Source organism: Platichthys flesus, chromosome 10, assembly GCF_949316205.1.
Source record: "Platichthys flesus chromosome 10, fPlaFle2.1, whole genome shotgun sequence".
Taxonomy (NCBI): domain Eukaryota; kingdom Metazoa; phylum Chordata; class Actinopteri; order Pleuronectiformes; family Pleuronectidae; genus Platichthys; species Platichthys flesus.
In genome coordinates, this window is record NC_084954.1 from 5,599,195 (window position 1) to 5,613,886 (window position 14,692).

Genomic DNA, 14,692 nt, shown 5'->3' on the forward strand with positions numbered 1-14,692 from the left:
ACGCTGCACTAATCAATAGTTTGACATTCTCATTGAAATCAAATGCGTGTAATGTGAAACACAGAAATTATAATGTTGGATTAATTCTCACGACTTTGAGCATAAAGAGGTTGTGTTGATTGACTTTGGGACCAAAGACACACACACAAATTTTTACACAATGAACAGAAAAGGAGCTGATGGAGACTTACACTGTGACTTTATAGAAAGAGTAACAGCATCACTGCTCCCCAGAAGTGAGGCCAAATCATACTGATCGCCCCCTGGTGGCTGGCTGTAGTATAGGTCATAAACCAAGCCTCCACCATGTTCATGGATGGGACATGAACTCGAAAGCCACGTCAAAAAGTGAAGTCAAAAGTAATTATTAAATCAATTACATTTTCATTATCTACTTCATCTATTTCCATAACATTTTGTGGAGGGGTCGGATGTGACCCCATAGAGAACTTATTAATTGTTGGAGTGGTTCTGAATAAATGGGCTGATACAGGAATCCTTTTTCTGTTACTTTCAGATGAATACCATCAGAACAAGATGGCAGCTCCCATCATCCATCTGTATTTACAGTCTGAGCTTGGAAGTAAAAATAGACATTAATTTGCTAATGTGACAGATGTCAAAGCAATGGAAGGGAAATTAATGCCACTTAAATTATGGATAAGAAATAACCAGCACATTTTCTAAATTGAACTAAGTCATCTTCGTCCAATCGGTCAAATTAGACTCATTATCTCAACAATAAAAAACCACATGCAAACCAATCCAATTATGTGATTGGGTCAGAGATCATTTTAACAGCACATAGTTGGAAGAAGGCCGGAGGCGAATTAAAGCTTTTAGAGTTTCACACGAAGGGAAACGGCAGAATGAATGAAAAGCTTAAGATTCACTTCCAAACGGTTTTTTATCCCCTAAAGTAAAAAACTTAAAAAAGGACATGGAGGCGGAGGAGTGACGTGTTGCTCTGCTGTTTCCTTAAGTGGAGAGGAAGAGGACGATCGGCAGTAACAAGGCGACCAGCAGGAGTCAATCCCCCCCCCCCCCCTGTGAGGCGTAATTACAGCAGGGCGTCAGATTTAATTTGACAGATATATAAGATGTTTAACACGTGCTGCTCACGTCTTCATGCATAATCTATAAAGTATATAGGATCCGGTATTAAAAGGTCATTACATCATCACATCATGGTTTTTATCACCTCCAGTACCAATTGTCAAAGTCATTTTCTGCTTTGTGTTTCATTTTTTTTTCATTTACAGAGAGGCCACTTGATCTAAAATGATCAAAGTTTGGTTTAAGTTTATCGGAGTTTAGTTATCGGCTTATACTTCTCAAGAAGCTTGACGTCTTCATTTCACCAGCAGCCTCTTGGTTTCATCACCACACGTTAAAGCTTTGATCCGCAATATTTGCCTCTTGTTTTTCACACGCAGGCTTTTCGCAGATGGATTGAGATAAATGCTAATCTTTAGCGCTGCTCCGGCTGAGAATGTGTATCTCCACGATCCATAAACAAATATAGAGCAAATTGTCTTTGATCGACCTGATATGTGGGAACTAATTGGGTGTGTGTTTTTCACTTCATGCCTGAGGGATGTGCGAGTTAATTACATTTTTTTTTTTTTTTTTTAAAAGGTAAAAAGATTAGCTGTACCTTGCAACTGTTTTTGCAGCTGCACTCTTCCTGAGCTGCAGGAAAAAAGAGAAAATTCTAATGTACCCAAAACTCTGGGCGGGGGGGGGGGGGGGGGGGGGGTTATCTGACTGCAGCGGACTGTCACCGTGATGAAGATGTACACGTTGGGTTCCACAGGTTAATGTCCCCCTGGCTAACAGTGAGCTACGCTAATAGGTAGGAGTCGTTCCCATTACTCCCATTGTCGTAGGAGAGGCTGCACAGTGCTGAGCTGGCTGTGCTGGGTGCAGGGGATTACATTAATATAGGCCACTGTGCCTCTTCCCAAGCGTTTACAGCACTTTGCAATGTATAATACGGGAGAGAGGAGGAGGAGGAGGAGGAGGAGGAGGAGGAGGATGAAGGTCCGGGGAGCCTGAGCTCACCTCACAGCAGGACCACAGCCCTGCTGGGAGATAATGGGAGCTCCTGTATGAGGCTAATATGAGCTAATCTGTGTCTTCTATGATCTGTTCAAATCTAATCAGCCCCTTCGCCGTGTCGGCCATTTGTCATTGCTTTAACATGGGACCCTGCTAATGAAGGCAGGCTGTCCTCCTGGCCGGGACGAGTCCGATGTAATGACACCATCACAGAGGCTCTGTCCACTCCTCCCACCTCTCGCTCCTCCACCTCCATGACTCCCCTGAACTCCGGTCTCTCCTCCTAACACAGACTCTGACTTCTTATGTTTTATGGTCAGACGAAGGTAATAAAACAATTGTTCTGTATCATTGACCAATAATAGTTTAGGTTTGTAGTAGATTAGTTACTACCAACATTGTTGATTGCTTTGGATGTTACAAGTAACTTCATACCCCCCAAAAAATATCATGTTCCTGCTGCCCTCCATAGATTTAACTTTACACACTTTTACACCAGGACCTGTTATTGCTGGTTGAGGATAAACACACCCACCAGCGGAATTTGAAAATTTAAAAAGAGCAACACTATTTTCAGCCTGGTGCTAAATTAAGCAGCTTCAACTCATTTCCTTTTTCATTACAAAAAAACCAGAAAAAGTCGTGAGCACAGCTTTTTTCTTTCATTTTCCCATAATAATGTAGATATGTCAAACAAACATTTCCTTTTTAGGACGCCCAGCACACATGGAGGAAAATAAACAGTTTTGTCGATTGGATCGATGGAAGTCGGCTCCTTTTAGCCCTCCTGCATTTCCTGAGGGAAATACTGGTTCTTACAATGGGCACTGCCTTCTTTCTGAGCCAACGTTGTCAGACTCTTAGCAAAGACTCACGATAACTATTTGAGCCTTTAAAAACAAAGATCTTCTACTGGACTGTCGCAGTCGCCCCATTAGATTACATTGCAGCCAGTGTGACCCTGTCATGGCCGATGTTACAGTCGATCTAATGGAGCTTTTCTAGAAGTTTTAATATTTCATTTACACACTCACACTCATAAACATATGCCCACGGTTGAAAAATACTGGAATTCTCTTTTACGAGCTTAATCGCCAACTAGTTTGTGCCACGGTGATTTTCAAGGTTGTTTGCGTCTCTTTAGTTTTCACTGCTTTTATTGTTAACATCTGCCCTTTTATTGGCCTGGACCAGGGACTACAGAGGACATATTTTGAGGAATCTTATTATACACTTACACTACCGTTCAAAAGTTTGGGGTCACACAGACAATTTCATGGTTTCCATCAAACTCAAAAATTTAAAATAATGATTTTGTTCTTCTAACTTTGCTTTTTCATCAAAGAATGCTCCAATTGCAGCAATTACAGCATTGCAGACCTTAGGCATTCTAGCTGTTGATTTGTTGAGGTAATCTGTAGAAATTTCACCCCACGCTTCCTCAAGCACCTCCCACAAGTGGGATTGGCTTGATGGGCACTTCTTGCGTAGCATACTGTCAAGCCCAAGCTGCATTGTCCTGTTGTAGGAGGAAATTGGTCCCAATCAAGCGCAATTCACAAATTATCGCATTGAATAGCCTTAATTTCTAAGAACAAGAATAGACTGGCGAGATTTTCACATGAAAGTTCTCTTTTTGTGGCCACACATGTGATGCTCCAGATACTCAACTAGCTCAAAGGAAGGCCAGGTTTATAGCTTCTCTCAGCAGCTAAACAGTTTTCAGCTGTGCTAACATAATTGCACAGAGGTTTTTCAAGGGTTTTCAAATCATCAATTAGTCTTCTAAGGCGATTAGCAAACACAATGTACCATAAGAACACTGGAGTGATAGTTGCTGGAAATGGGCCTCTACACACCTACAGTTTGAATGGTAGTGTACATATAATGCACTGCTCCTGTCAAATAAAGTGAGACTACGCCGAAACATTAAAAAAGCAGAAGTTCCGGGTAAAACCAATAAAAACCAAAACAACAAGCTGAAAGATCAAAATCTGCTTAATAAGGCTGATAAGTGCAGCTTTGAAAAAAAGTACTTTTTAATAAAGGAAGAAATGTGATGTTTGATAGCGATAGCCGCATGCCCTCCAGTTCTGTACTTAATTTGTTGCCGGGTTGGACTATTCTGCTGTTTATTACTGCTCCAGCAGAAATCCAGCACCCCCGTCGGCCATGTTGACACGAGCACCCTCATCCCAGATTGATCCTGAGACCTAATAAAGTGTCATTCATGTACAGCCGCCGTAAATCCGACAAAACTTGATTGCGGGGTCAGTCTTTTTCTCGCTTAATCACCGGCTCACTCAAACGCTTAATCACTCTTTCTTCTCCTCCGTCCTCCCTCAATTCCCTGTGAACTTTCTCACCCTTCTTCTTCCCTTCTTCACTCGCCCAGTCACTTATCTCTCAAACCCGACTTTACTCTTTGTCTTTCTCGTCCTCCTGTCTTCTTTTCTCTTACCTCATCACATACTCATTTATGGCACTTCACTCCTCCCTCCTTATCTCTCCGTCCCTTCTCACACTCTTTTACGTGCTCGGTTGTACCTGTTCGCTCGCTAATCCTGTTTCTATGCCCTCCCTTATTTGCTCCCTCCGTCTCTCATCTGTTCTTTCATTTGCTCCCTTCATCCATCCTTGTCATCTCTTCTCCGGCTTCCTCGAATGCTCCTGCCTGCTCCCTTCTTCACTCCTTCTCTTATCCCTCTGTGATACTCTCCTACTCACTCGCTCTAATGATACATTCTTTTACGCACTTTTCTGTTTTTTTATTTTTCTACCTCTCTCCAGCACTTCCTCCCTTCTTCCCTCCCTCACCTCCGCTGCCTCACATCTATTATTCTTCCTCCACTCCCCCCCCGAATCTTTCTGTACACCCCCCCCCCACCACCACCACCACCTCTCTCTCCTCGTAGATATTTCTCAATGTCTCTCTCTTTCTTTCCATTCACCCTGAGCGATGGCTCTATTGATTCTCTCTGTGATGATATTGCCCAAGGACAACCACAGGGCAGAAAACCTCTTTAACTTAACAGAGAGGGTACGTGTGTGTGTGTGTGTCTGCATGTGCGTGTGTGTGCATGCTTGTGAGGCTAGTTTAACTCCTAGAAGTCATCACTAATCACATGTTAGCAAACAGCCTCTGGCCTGTGTATGATGGGTATGTGTGTAGGTTTTAAGCCCTGCTGGCTGTCTGCAGGTATTAGTGCGTTTGTGTTAGGTCAGCGGGTATCTGTAAGTGTGTGTTTGTGTGTGTGTGTGTGTGTTTGTGTGTGTGTTTTCTTTGCTGTCCAGAAGAAGTGAAAGTTTTTGCCCTCTCTAGTTTTTCGGATCTCACGTTGGGGTGCGGCCACGAATCTCCCGCTGGCGTCATGGCGAGACATCAGAAGTGATCAGTCTGTGTTTGTGATGATTCCTCCCTCTTCTCTCCCAGATCCTGGAAAAGCCTTCTGTGCTGTCGGCGTTCACCACAGGTGGATGGCTGCCGTCAGAGATGCAGATGCTCGAGTAGCCAGATTGCAAGCTCAAGCTTCCTGCAATCAAGATAACACACCGTGAATCGCCTGCAGGCACCCACACACACAAATACACACAAACGTTCCGAGACACGGGGCACATCCAGAGCTCTACACACATCATGTGCACACATGCCGACTCAGATCAGGAAAGACAGCAGAGACGGAAAAGACAATAAAAAAGCAGAGTCTGCAAAGTGGATTTTTTGTGCTTCCTTGGTGTGTTTGTATTTAAGTTGCCTGACATTTTGAGCTGTGCAGCAGATATTTATTAGATCCACTGGAAACGAGCTTGCAGTGTTGGCCATTGTAGAAATTCTGCCTTGCGTGCAGCTATCTCGCATTAGTACTGCAGGATAGCTACAAGGAAGCAATTTGTTTTGGTTACAGTATTCCCCCGTAAGTTACGGCAGCGGAGCGGAAAGAATCTAAAATGTGTCCTCCCCGGTTCATCTGCATTCAGCCCCATGGGCTACGTTTAATTCAGTTATGTAATGTTGAGCTCATAAACCTCCAAACTTATTGAAAACATTTAGCAAATAAGCTGAATAAGCTACGATGAATTTGTATCATTTCACACTGCAAATTCATTAGTAAGAAATGTCATGAGCAGTTTATTAAACCAGAGGAAGTGAGCAGTCGCATCTCATGACTTCATGTTCCCCTGCTAAATATTCCAGAAGATTTGTTGTGGGCTTCACTTAGGATCTTCTTGTTTGCTCACAGGCTTTTCACCACAAGTGAACCGTTTGTTTAAGGAGGGTAAATCTGAATCAATATCCCAGGAGATACTTTAGCTGCAGTCAGCCCACATGATGGTTTTCATTCATTTATAATCCTAGAGGGGTCAAAAGAAAATCACAGTCTGACCACTGAGATGATCGCTGAGCAGCCACCGCCTCGCTCAACGCCATGTTTGCTCTTGTTGAAGAGGGAATTAAGACAGCAGCCATATCACAGCCAGGCATCCTTCAGAGAGAAATCCCTTTGGACTAATATTGAATGTGTTAGAGAGCGTTGTTCCTCCTCTGACATGTCCGTGAGTGCTGCCCACATTCACGTCTTGTTTGTGTTTAACCAGATCCTTTCCCACAAGATGAATCAACATGGTGAGACGACCTTTATCTCATATTCCACGACCACAGGGGCCGTCCACTTTCTGCTTGTGTGAGAAATCATTAAAAGTAATGTGTGCCAACCCGTTGGATTGAGATCCTTATTAATACATGTGATACAGTAGGCTGTTGCTGGGGGCTAAACGTGCATGACCCCAGCCATGTTTAATTTGTAACTCCTCCTGAGATATGCTGTACAATAATTGCTCTGAACTGCGGGCGGTTTGTCTACTTTACTGGGAAGAGATAACGTGGTGCGAGGTCTAATGGAGTTCCCGTGGAGAGATGGGTCGACAGGAGGAGAGGGAGAGTGAGGGAGAGAGAGAGAGAGAGAGAGAGAGAGGTGCTGAGAGTCGGTGTGATGAAAGGAAAACCCTAAATCTTTACCTCACTCACGTTGAGGCTGACTCCGTACACACAACATGTTGATTCCCACACAAAACTCTGCAACACACACACACACACATGGCCACAAACATAAAAACTGCACACATGCATGCATGGCTGTGCCGTCGTGTACACTCTAACTGTACTACGGTAATAACATAAAGAGAGAGCACACATAAATTCCTGTCAGCGGCAGCAGCTTGTCCCGTGAAGGTCAGAGCACGTTTTCTCAGTGTGCCTGCAGTTTGACAGATCCCTCCTTCCTCCATCTACATCTGTGCACAGCCCGACGCTCGTCCTCTTCTTCTCCTCCCTCCTTCCTCTTCCTCTATCTCCATGTTTTCAGCTTTTTTTGTATTCACACTCTTTCTTTAATTCATCTTCCTTACTTTCATGTTCACTCCCATGTTCCCATGTGTCATTCTTCCTAACATTTTGCGTTCTCTGTATTTACTTTTTCTATATTTACGGCTCTGTGACTCTCTCCTGTCTCCAAACCAAAGAATATCAAAGCCTGTAAACAATGAACCGGACGAGACATTCTCTCTCTCTCCTTCTCCTCCTTTTCTCACTAGCTGTCACACTCCTTATTGTTCTGTCCACCGGGCAGCGAAACCCAGGGAATTAAAGTTTATAGCAAATGATGAGACGTGCACAAATATGTTCGAGCTGCACATTGGAATAGTTGTCTTTTCATGTAATCCAACTACACAACACAACTGTCACCTCTCTTCCTCTGCTTCTTTATGCTACATCCCAGTATTTGTTTCTGTATGAGTGTATGATTTGGAGATGTTCTCTGTGTGTGTGTGTGTGTGTGTGTATGTGTGTGTATGTGTGTGTGTGTGTGTGCGTGTATCTATCAGACACTGAGCTAATTGAGGTCATTGGTGGTGCACATGCTGAAGCAGAGCGACAGCAGAAAAAATAAAAACCCAAAGCTTTGAACCTTCTCTCTGCTCAGCACATTGCCAAAAAAATCCCAACCCCCCATCATACACACAACACATGCACGCGGCACAGTAAACACATATGCACAGCCTCACTGAAATCCAAGGATTAAAAGCTTCTGTTTGGTGTGTGTTTGTGTGTGTGTGTGTGTGCGTGTGTGTGTGTGTGTGTGTGTGTGTGTGTGTGTGTGTGTGTGTGTGAATACGAGGTTTGTGTAAGGTACTCATATGAGGTACGGCCCAGAAATGAAAATAAATCAGAGAATGCTACATCCTCTTTTTAACCTCAGGGTGGTTCTGTCCTTCTGCTGGTGTCAGTAAACTACACACACACACTCACACACACACACACACACACACACACACACACACACACACACACACACATGCATGCTCACATCCAACCCCTCAGTGCTCCCGGGACAGCTGATGGTGACTGATAACTTGCCGAGGTGGAAGGAATTGTCGGTGTTCATTTAAAGACCAGTTCTTCCCCCGCAAAGAAGTTCAGAAATCTCCCGGGACAATCCTAAATGAAGCCCCCCCCACGCCGGAGAACACACATCAAGAGCTTTAAAGCCACAGCTGCAGGAGAGGTCTGGAATCAGATGTTGGAGCGCAGGAAAGCACAACATACCTGAAGTGAACCAACGCACAGGGGTACAGATCCCATGTCAGCCCATTAACTTGTTTACCTCACACACATTTACAGCTTTTCCCTCCAAGCCCTCGGCTCGGAGAGACACATCTGGAGGCAGCAAATATTGTGTTTCCTCTTCGACGCTTGTTGAAATTGAAAACCACATTTATGCCCAAATGTCAAAACTTCATTGTCCAGTGTCCGTCCTACGTCTTTATTTCATCCTCATATCTTTCCACGTACTTATTCCAACTATGATTGAATTCAATAGTTAAACTTGATCTAATCTCATCACATGGATTCTTCTTTCTTCTGAGTTCTCGTCCCTGCACTGTGAACCTTGCACGACCTGATTTGGGAACGAGGAACAAGCTGCTGGGTCTGGAAGATTTTCCGCTCCATAAATTCCTATTTCAAAAATATTCTCGATAAGATATCTTCAGTATTACTTAGCATAACAATGCAGGGTTGAAGTATCTCATGGCTGTATAGCTGAAGTGTCTGAATGGTGTCTTTTCTCTGTCTCTCTGACATCACCTTCTCCACTTCCTGCTCTCTGTCACCTCTTTGGTAATTTGCACCTGTCGCTCATCATCAAGGCAGGAAGTGAACAAACTAATTTCATGTCCATTCATTTCAAAATGAAGACATGCATCCAAACCAAAGTAAGCTTATAGAATATTAATTTGAAATAATGCAGAAAGAAACATATGCTCACGAACAGAAATACAAATAGAAAAACACACATTTCTTCCACTCGCTGTCTGTGGAACACAACCGTAACCACTGTGAATAGATAATTCTGAATATAATGCTGCCTGATGTTTGTAGTTCTCCTCTTGATCTCTAAAGATACAATATCTATGTACACAAGCTGGTACCTATGCCTCGTAAATCCCCCCCCCCCCCTCCATATACATAAGACCTGTGGGTGGATTTTGTGTCTTTACGAACCCCGGATCCCCAAAATAGCTTTTTGTCCTTTGCTACAATGTTAAACCAAATAAAATCAATTCAGAAAGAAAAAGGGACAGAAGGCCAGTTTGTTATTGGTTTTGCACATTTCAACAAAGAGGTAATGCATCAAGCTTTTACGTGAAATACAATCGTGACAAATTCTGAAACGCAACAAAAGATTAAAATGGATTCATCAGATTCACTTGACAATCGTCCGTCTGTGAAGCATCACCTTCCGGCGCTGCTGCATCGCATCTTATGCATGAGACAACTTGGGTTATTGATCAGAAGTCAGTCTGCTGGGGCAGAAAACGTATGCGACGCGCTGGGTCAGGGGGGGTGGGGGGGGGTGGGGGGGCTGTTGAACTGGCCAAGGGCTCCGAGTAGAAATGATATTGTAAACCGCTGTTGCCTCCGGTGCACGGCGTCACCCGGGAAAATGATAACCATTCATCATACGGAGAGGGGGCATTCATTACACCCATTCACAATTAAGCCCTAACCTGACTCTGAGTGAATACTGATCTCACAGGAGGAATCAGGAGTCAATATTTCCCATACATGACCGACGCATCGCACCCAGATCGATACCACGACTCGTTTTTAAACTGAGATCTAATTGTCAAGGTCAGATGTTCCAAACCAACAGAAGAAGGTGATAGCCCTCACGTCAGTACCATGGCTGGGACACGGCTACTGCGGCCGTCAATAACACCATGGTCAATTCCCAGGCGTCCGGCCAGTTGGAAGTTGTTTATGATGTATTTTTACTATCGCGCTCCGAGACAGCATAATGGCCTTCTGAGTGTGTTTATTCCACATGGCAAACAGAGCCATGTATTGATCCGCTGGTGTGAGCTCACTCAGTCAGACAGACAGAGGAAAAAAAAATACTGATCCCGGGCGGATAAAAGTCGCACCTAATGAGAGGCATGGCTCCATCCCGGTACAAATCTAAGGTGGTGCTGGTGGTGGTGGTGGTGGTGGTGGGGGGGGGACTCTCAATTGACATCGGAAAAAAAGATTTATTTGTAACCTAAACAGAGTTGAGCAGCCTTTAAGATGAATGTGTGGAGGTGAATAAGTGAACAGGGGAGGGAGCTGCATGGATTCGGAGTCAGTCGTCAGGCTTCCATCATGCCGGGGCCTCAATGCACAGCTGGAGTTAAAGGGAATCAATAATCCTGCCGTGGAAAAATTCTTACATCAAACAGATATTTCTCGAGTGTAAAAGAAAATCAACTAGATCCGTTTGATATACACGTTTTTTTTGCTGCACTGCAATTAATTTCCCGCAGTTCGGATGTTAGAGTCACTTTGAGAGTTGCCTAATGAACCACGGTGCGTCAGCATTAAACTCACATCTGATCCTCATCGCACACCCCTGTAAAAGTTGTGTGTCGCTTAACGCCACCGTGTTTTGTGCGACGACAACTGCACTGGATGTGATTTATGTGCAGTGTTGCCGCACTGTGCGAGCTCAGGCAACAGGGATCCGGTTCACACCTCGTAACACCTCGGATAGTAATCCTTCCAGAATAATGACACTTGAGCTCTGGATGAATTTGCACAGTAAATAATCTGCGGATACAAGGGACGAGATTTACAAGCGCGCCGTAAATAACTCTTTACGCAAGATCTTATTGTCCTGAAATGCCATAAAGACGGGGAATTCTAAATCATCTAAAAGCCAATATATTTCCTTATGGCTGTCGCTGCTTCTCATTCTCCTGCAGTCTCAGCTCCCCATTACATGATGAAGACCTGCTCGTCTTCCGCTCGTCTTCCTCTCCTCTCGTCTCCTCCTCCTCGCTGAGAGTTAGATAACGAAGATCAATACAGGGGTGGAGCTAGGACTGGTGCCAGGGGGGGAACGGTCCCATCTGAAATCTGATTGGCTCCTAAAGTGCCCCCAGCCTGTCACTAATCAAAAAAACGAGTTACTTACTTACAAAAATACATTTGTTAAGTTTGTTTTTTTTATGAACATTATGTGTTTGATCAAGGAACACTTTTCTAAATGTGTTAATACTGTGTGTCTTTGCTTAAAGCTACAGAGCTAACAGTACAGTAAGGACTTAAGTACACACATTAATGAATTAGGGATTGCACATGTATGCTGGACATGTAATGGGCCCCTCTCAGTAAATTGTGGCCCCTTAATGGCCCCTGGTGAAGAAAAATCCCACATCCGCCACTGCATTGATTCCATTTCTGTCCCTCTTAGTGGTTGGAGACAGCTGCTTGTTAGCATAGCTTTGCATAAAGACTGGAAACAGGATGTTCATACATATGTATTTGTTTAATGAAGGATGGAGCGTTAAAATATCATTTTGGAAAATGTACAGGTGGTCAATTGCTTGGCTGGCCGACTAAGTGCTTTGAATAAAACAAGGAAAAGAGCTGAGAGCATTTCATTTACTGTCAACGTAAATAATTTGTTTAAAGTAAATTCAATAACTGTCGCCTTGGTCTCCCTTCTGTCGTGTTCTGAAAATCTCACTTTTATAGTTAACAAGTTAAATGTGCGTCTGATGTTATTAAATAAACTAAATACACTGAATGAAATGTTAAGATGACTTTAGAAAGTCACAATAGATTAGAGTTTTATATCCTCCCCCCCTCGGAAGGAGCACTTACAGCCCACCTCAGTGTCCCTGTGCTCAGGCCCGTAAACACAATGTGTGTCTGATTAAAAACAAGTTCTCCCTGACATAATGTCATTTGTGTGGAATCAACGCTCCCAACTGAGTCTCAACCCTTTTCTAACTAACTTCTGTGCACAAGTTCCTCCAGACCGCCCCGAACTAACTGGATTTGGTGTTTCTTCACAAGCACCAAAAAGGAAAGTTGGAGTTTGAGACCAAATAAAAGTTCTGCATTCTGTGTGGTTTTAGCACTTTGTTCAGAGTTTCAAAGAGACCCCCCCTCCGGGTCGGAGGAGGGGGAGGAGGGGGAACTGTGCACACACATTTGCAATTGTTACCACAAAGAAAAAACATGGGCACAGATTTACACACTGGTCCCTACGGTTTTCATGTCATCTTCATTTTTCATGTCTGACATCTTATTTCGATGAGCTCAGAAACATGGGAGGAAGACAAAAGAGAGAGAGAGAGAGACAGACACAGAATAAAGAAAAGTACAGTGTAGAATAAAGAAGAAACAATTAGAGAAACCAAAACCAAAAGCCGAGTGCAGTAACTAGGGTCATAAAGCTCAGCACAGAACACAGAGTGAAGTAATAGGCAGGAATGCACACACCAGGAGATTTCAGCACTAGGGGGGGGAAGGCCTGACATTATTTACCTGTAAGTGACCATATCTCAGTGGAGGTGCAGTGTATACAGGATTGGTCCCTGAATGTGGTCAGGGAGGGATTTCTATAACAGCGAGGGAGAGCTGAGATAAACCAGATCCCTAACCTCAATATATATATACATAGGCTCGACATCAGCACTGCTGGCAGAAACACACAATGCTTGTGTATACGCAGGCACATAATGAATATCGACATGCATACATGGACATAATGTACCGCATTGAAATGCTCGGTTGCACACGTCCATATATAGACCCACATACACACACACACACACACAGGGGGGGGGGGGGGGGGGGCTACACAGGCTAAGAGGCTGATGACCCTCGGCTAGCTCCTCTTATCAGTCTAAGCTGGTCCGGGCTTAGGGATAAGCAAAAAACCACTGGAACTGACACTTTGGGTAAATTCATTGGAGAGAAGAAAAAAAAACAGCGTAATGTAGAATTTCTGCAGCCATAAATGATTACCTCTGCTTTTTCACCATATGCATTGGATAATTGCCTCGTAAATACACAGTGTTAAACTTTTATTTTTCGCTTGAGGCTGAGGACCGGCTATGCATGCATGGTTCATGATATACAAATACATTGTAAATTGCACCCGTTTGGCTATGGGAGGTATTTTTCCCCCCCACAGTGACACTTTTTATTACAAGCTGCTGAAGGGGGAAGTAGTCGGGAGCTTCGTTCGCCCCCGAGGTTTTAAATCTTGCATTCGTGTATTAGATTTGCCGAAGACAGATCAGCCGGTGGATTGAATCAGAGGAGTAAAAACTGTCCTCGAAATTTCTCAGCCACTTAAATCCCACACGAGCAGAACTCGCCAAAGCATCGCAGTCGTTTCAGCATTGGTGAACTCGCAAATCCCTTTTCTTCTGCCTCTCGCGGCTTAGGGCTGCGGAGCGAGCGAGCGGCGTGGTGGGGCTACGGCAAGCGAGTCTTTGAGGTATTCAAACACACACACATGCATAGACCAGACCGGGGGAAACAGCTTGTGGTATGGTCGCCTGGCAGGTAGGCCCCTGCGTGCTCATGTGGTTCTTTGTTGCTGTGTGTCCGTCTAATATGTGTGTGCATGTGCGGCCTGTAGATATGCGAACATACTTGCGTGCCCATTGTTTTCATGTGCCTCTTTAGACGTGCATACACATCCAGTGGAGTGTGCGGATGCTCATTTCCTGGAGCCTGGCTCCGCGCTGATAAGGACGTGATCCTCTCCAGACTTAAACACACTGCGAATGGAAGAGACAATTAGTGCTCCGTTGTTTTACAATCAATAAAGTTGCTGCAGCACAGTTAAAACAGAGAGGACTATTGAATTAGTATGATGATAGGTCACTTTATGTCACTGTGTATACTTTTATTATCTTCTCAACGCCTGGTCTCCAATAAGGGCCGGGGGGCGTGGCCAACACAAAAGATAATAGACCACGCCCTCAAAATCAAGGGTGGATAAACTCCAAACTCCTGGTTCCACATTAAACGGATTGACCAATAGGATCAGTTAGAAGATAGAAGTCTACGCAAATAATAAGAAATAAATATAATAAATAAAAACAACAAAGACAGTTAATACACACATACACATTGACAGTAGAACTTCATACACATGCACACATGTGTGAATGTTCCACCATGGGTTAGAATACATTAAGTTTCCATCTGGATTATTTAACAGATTCAATGTGTTATGAAACCTACATATATATTTAAATAAATGTTACAGAGAAATATTTAGTACAA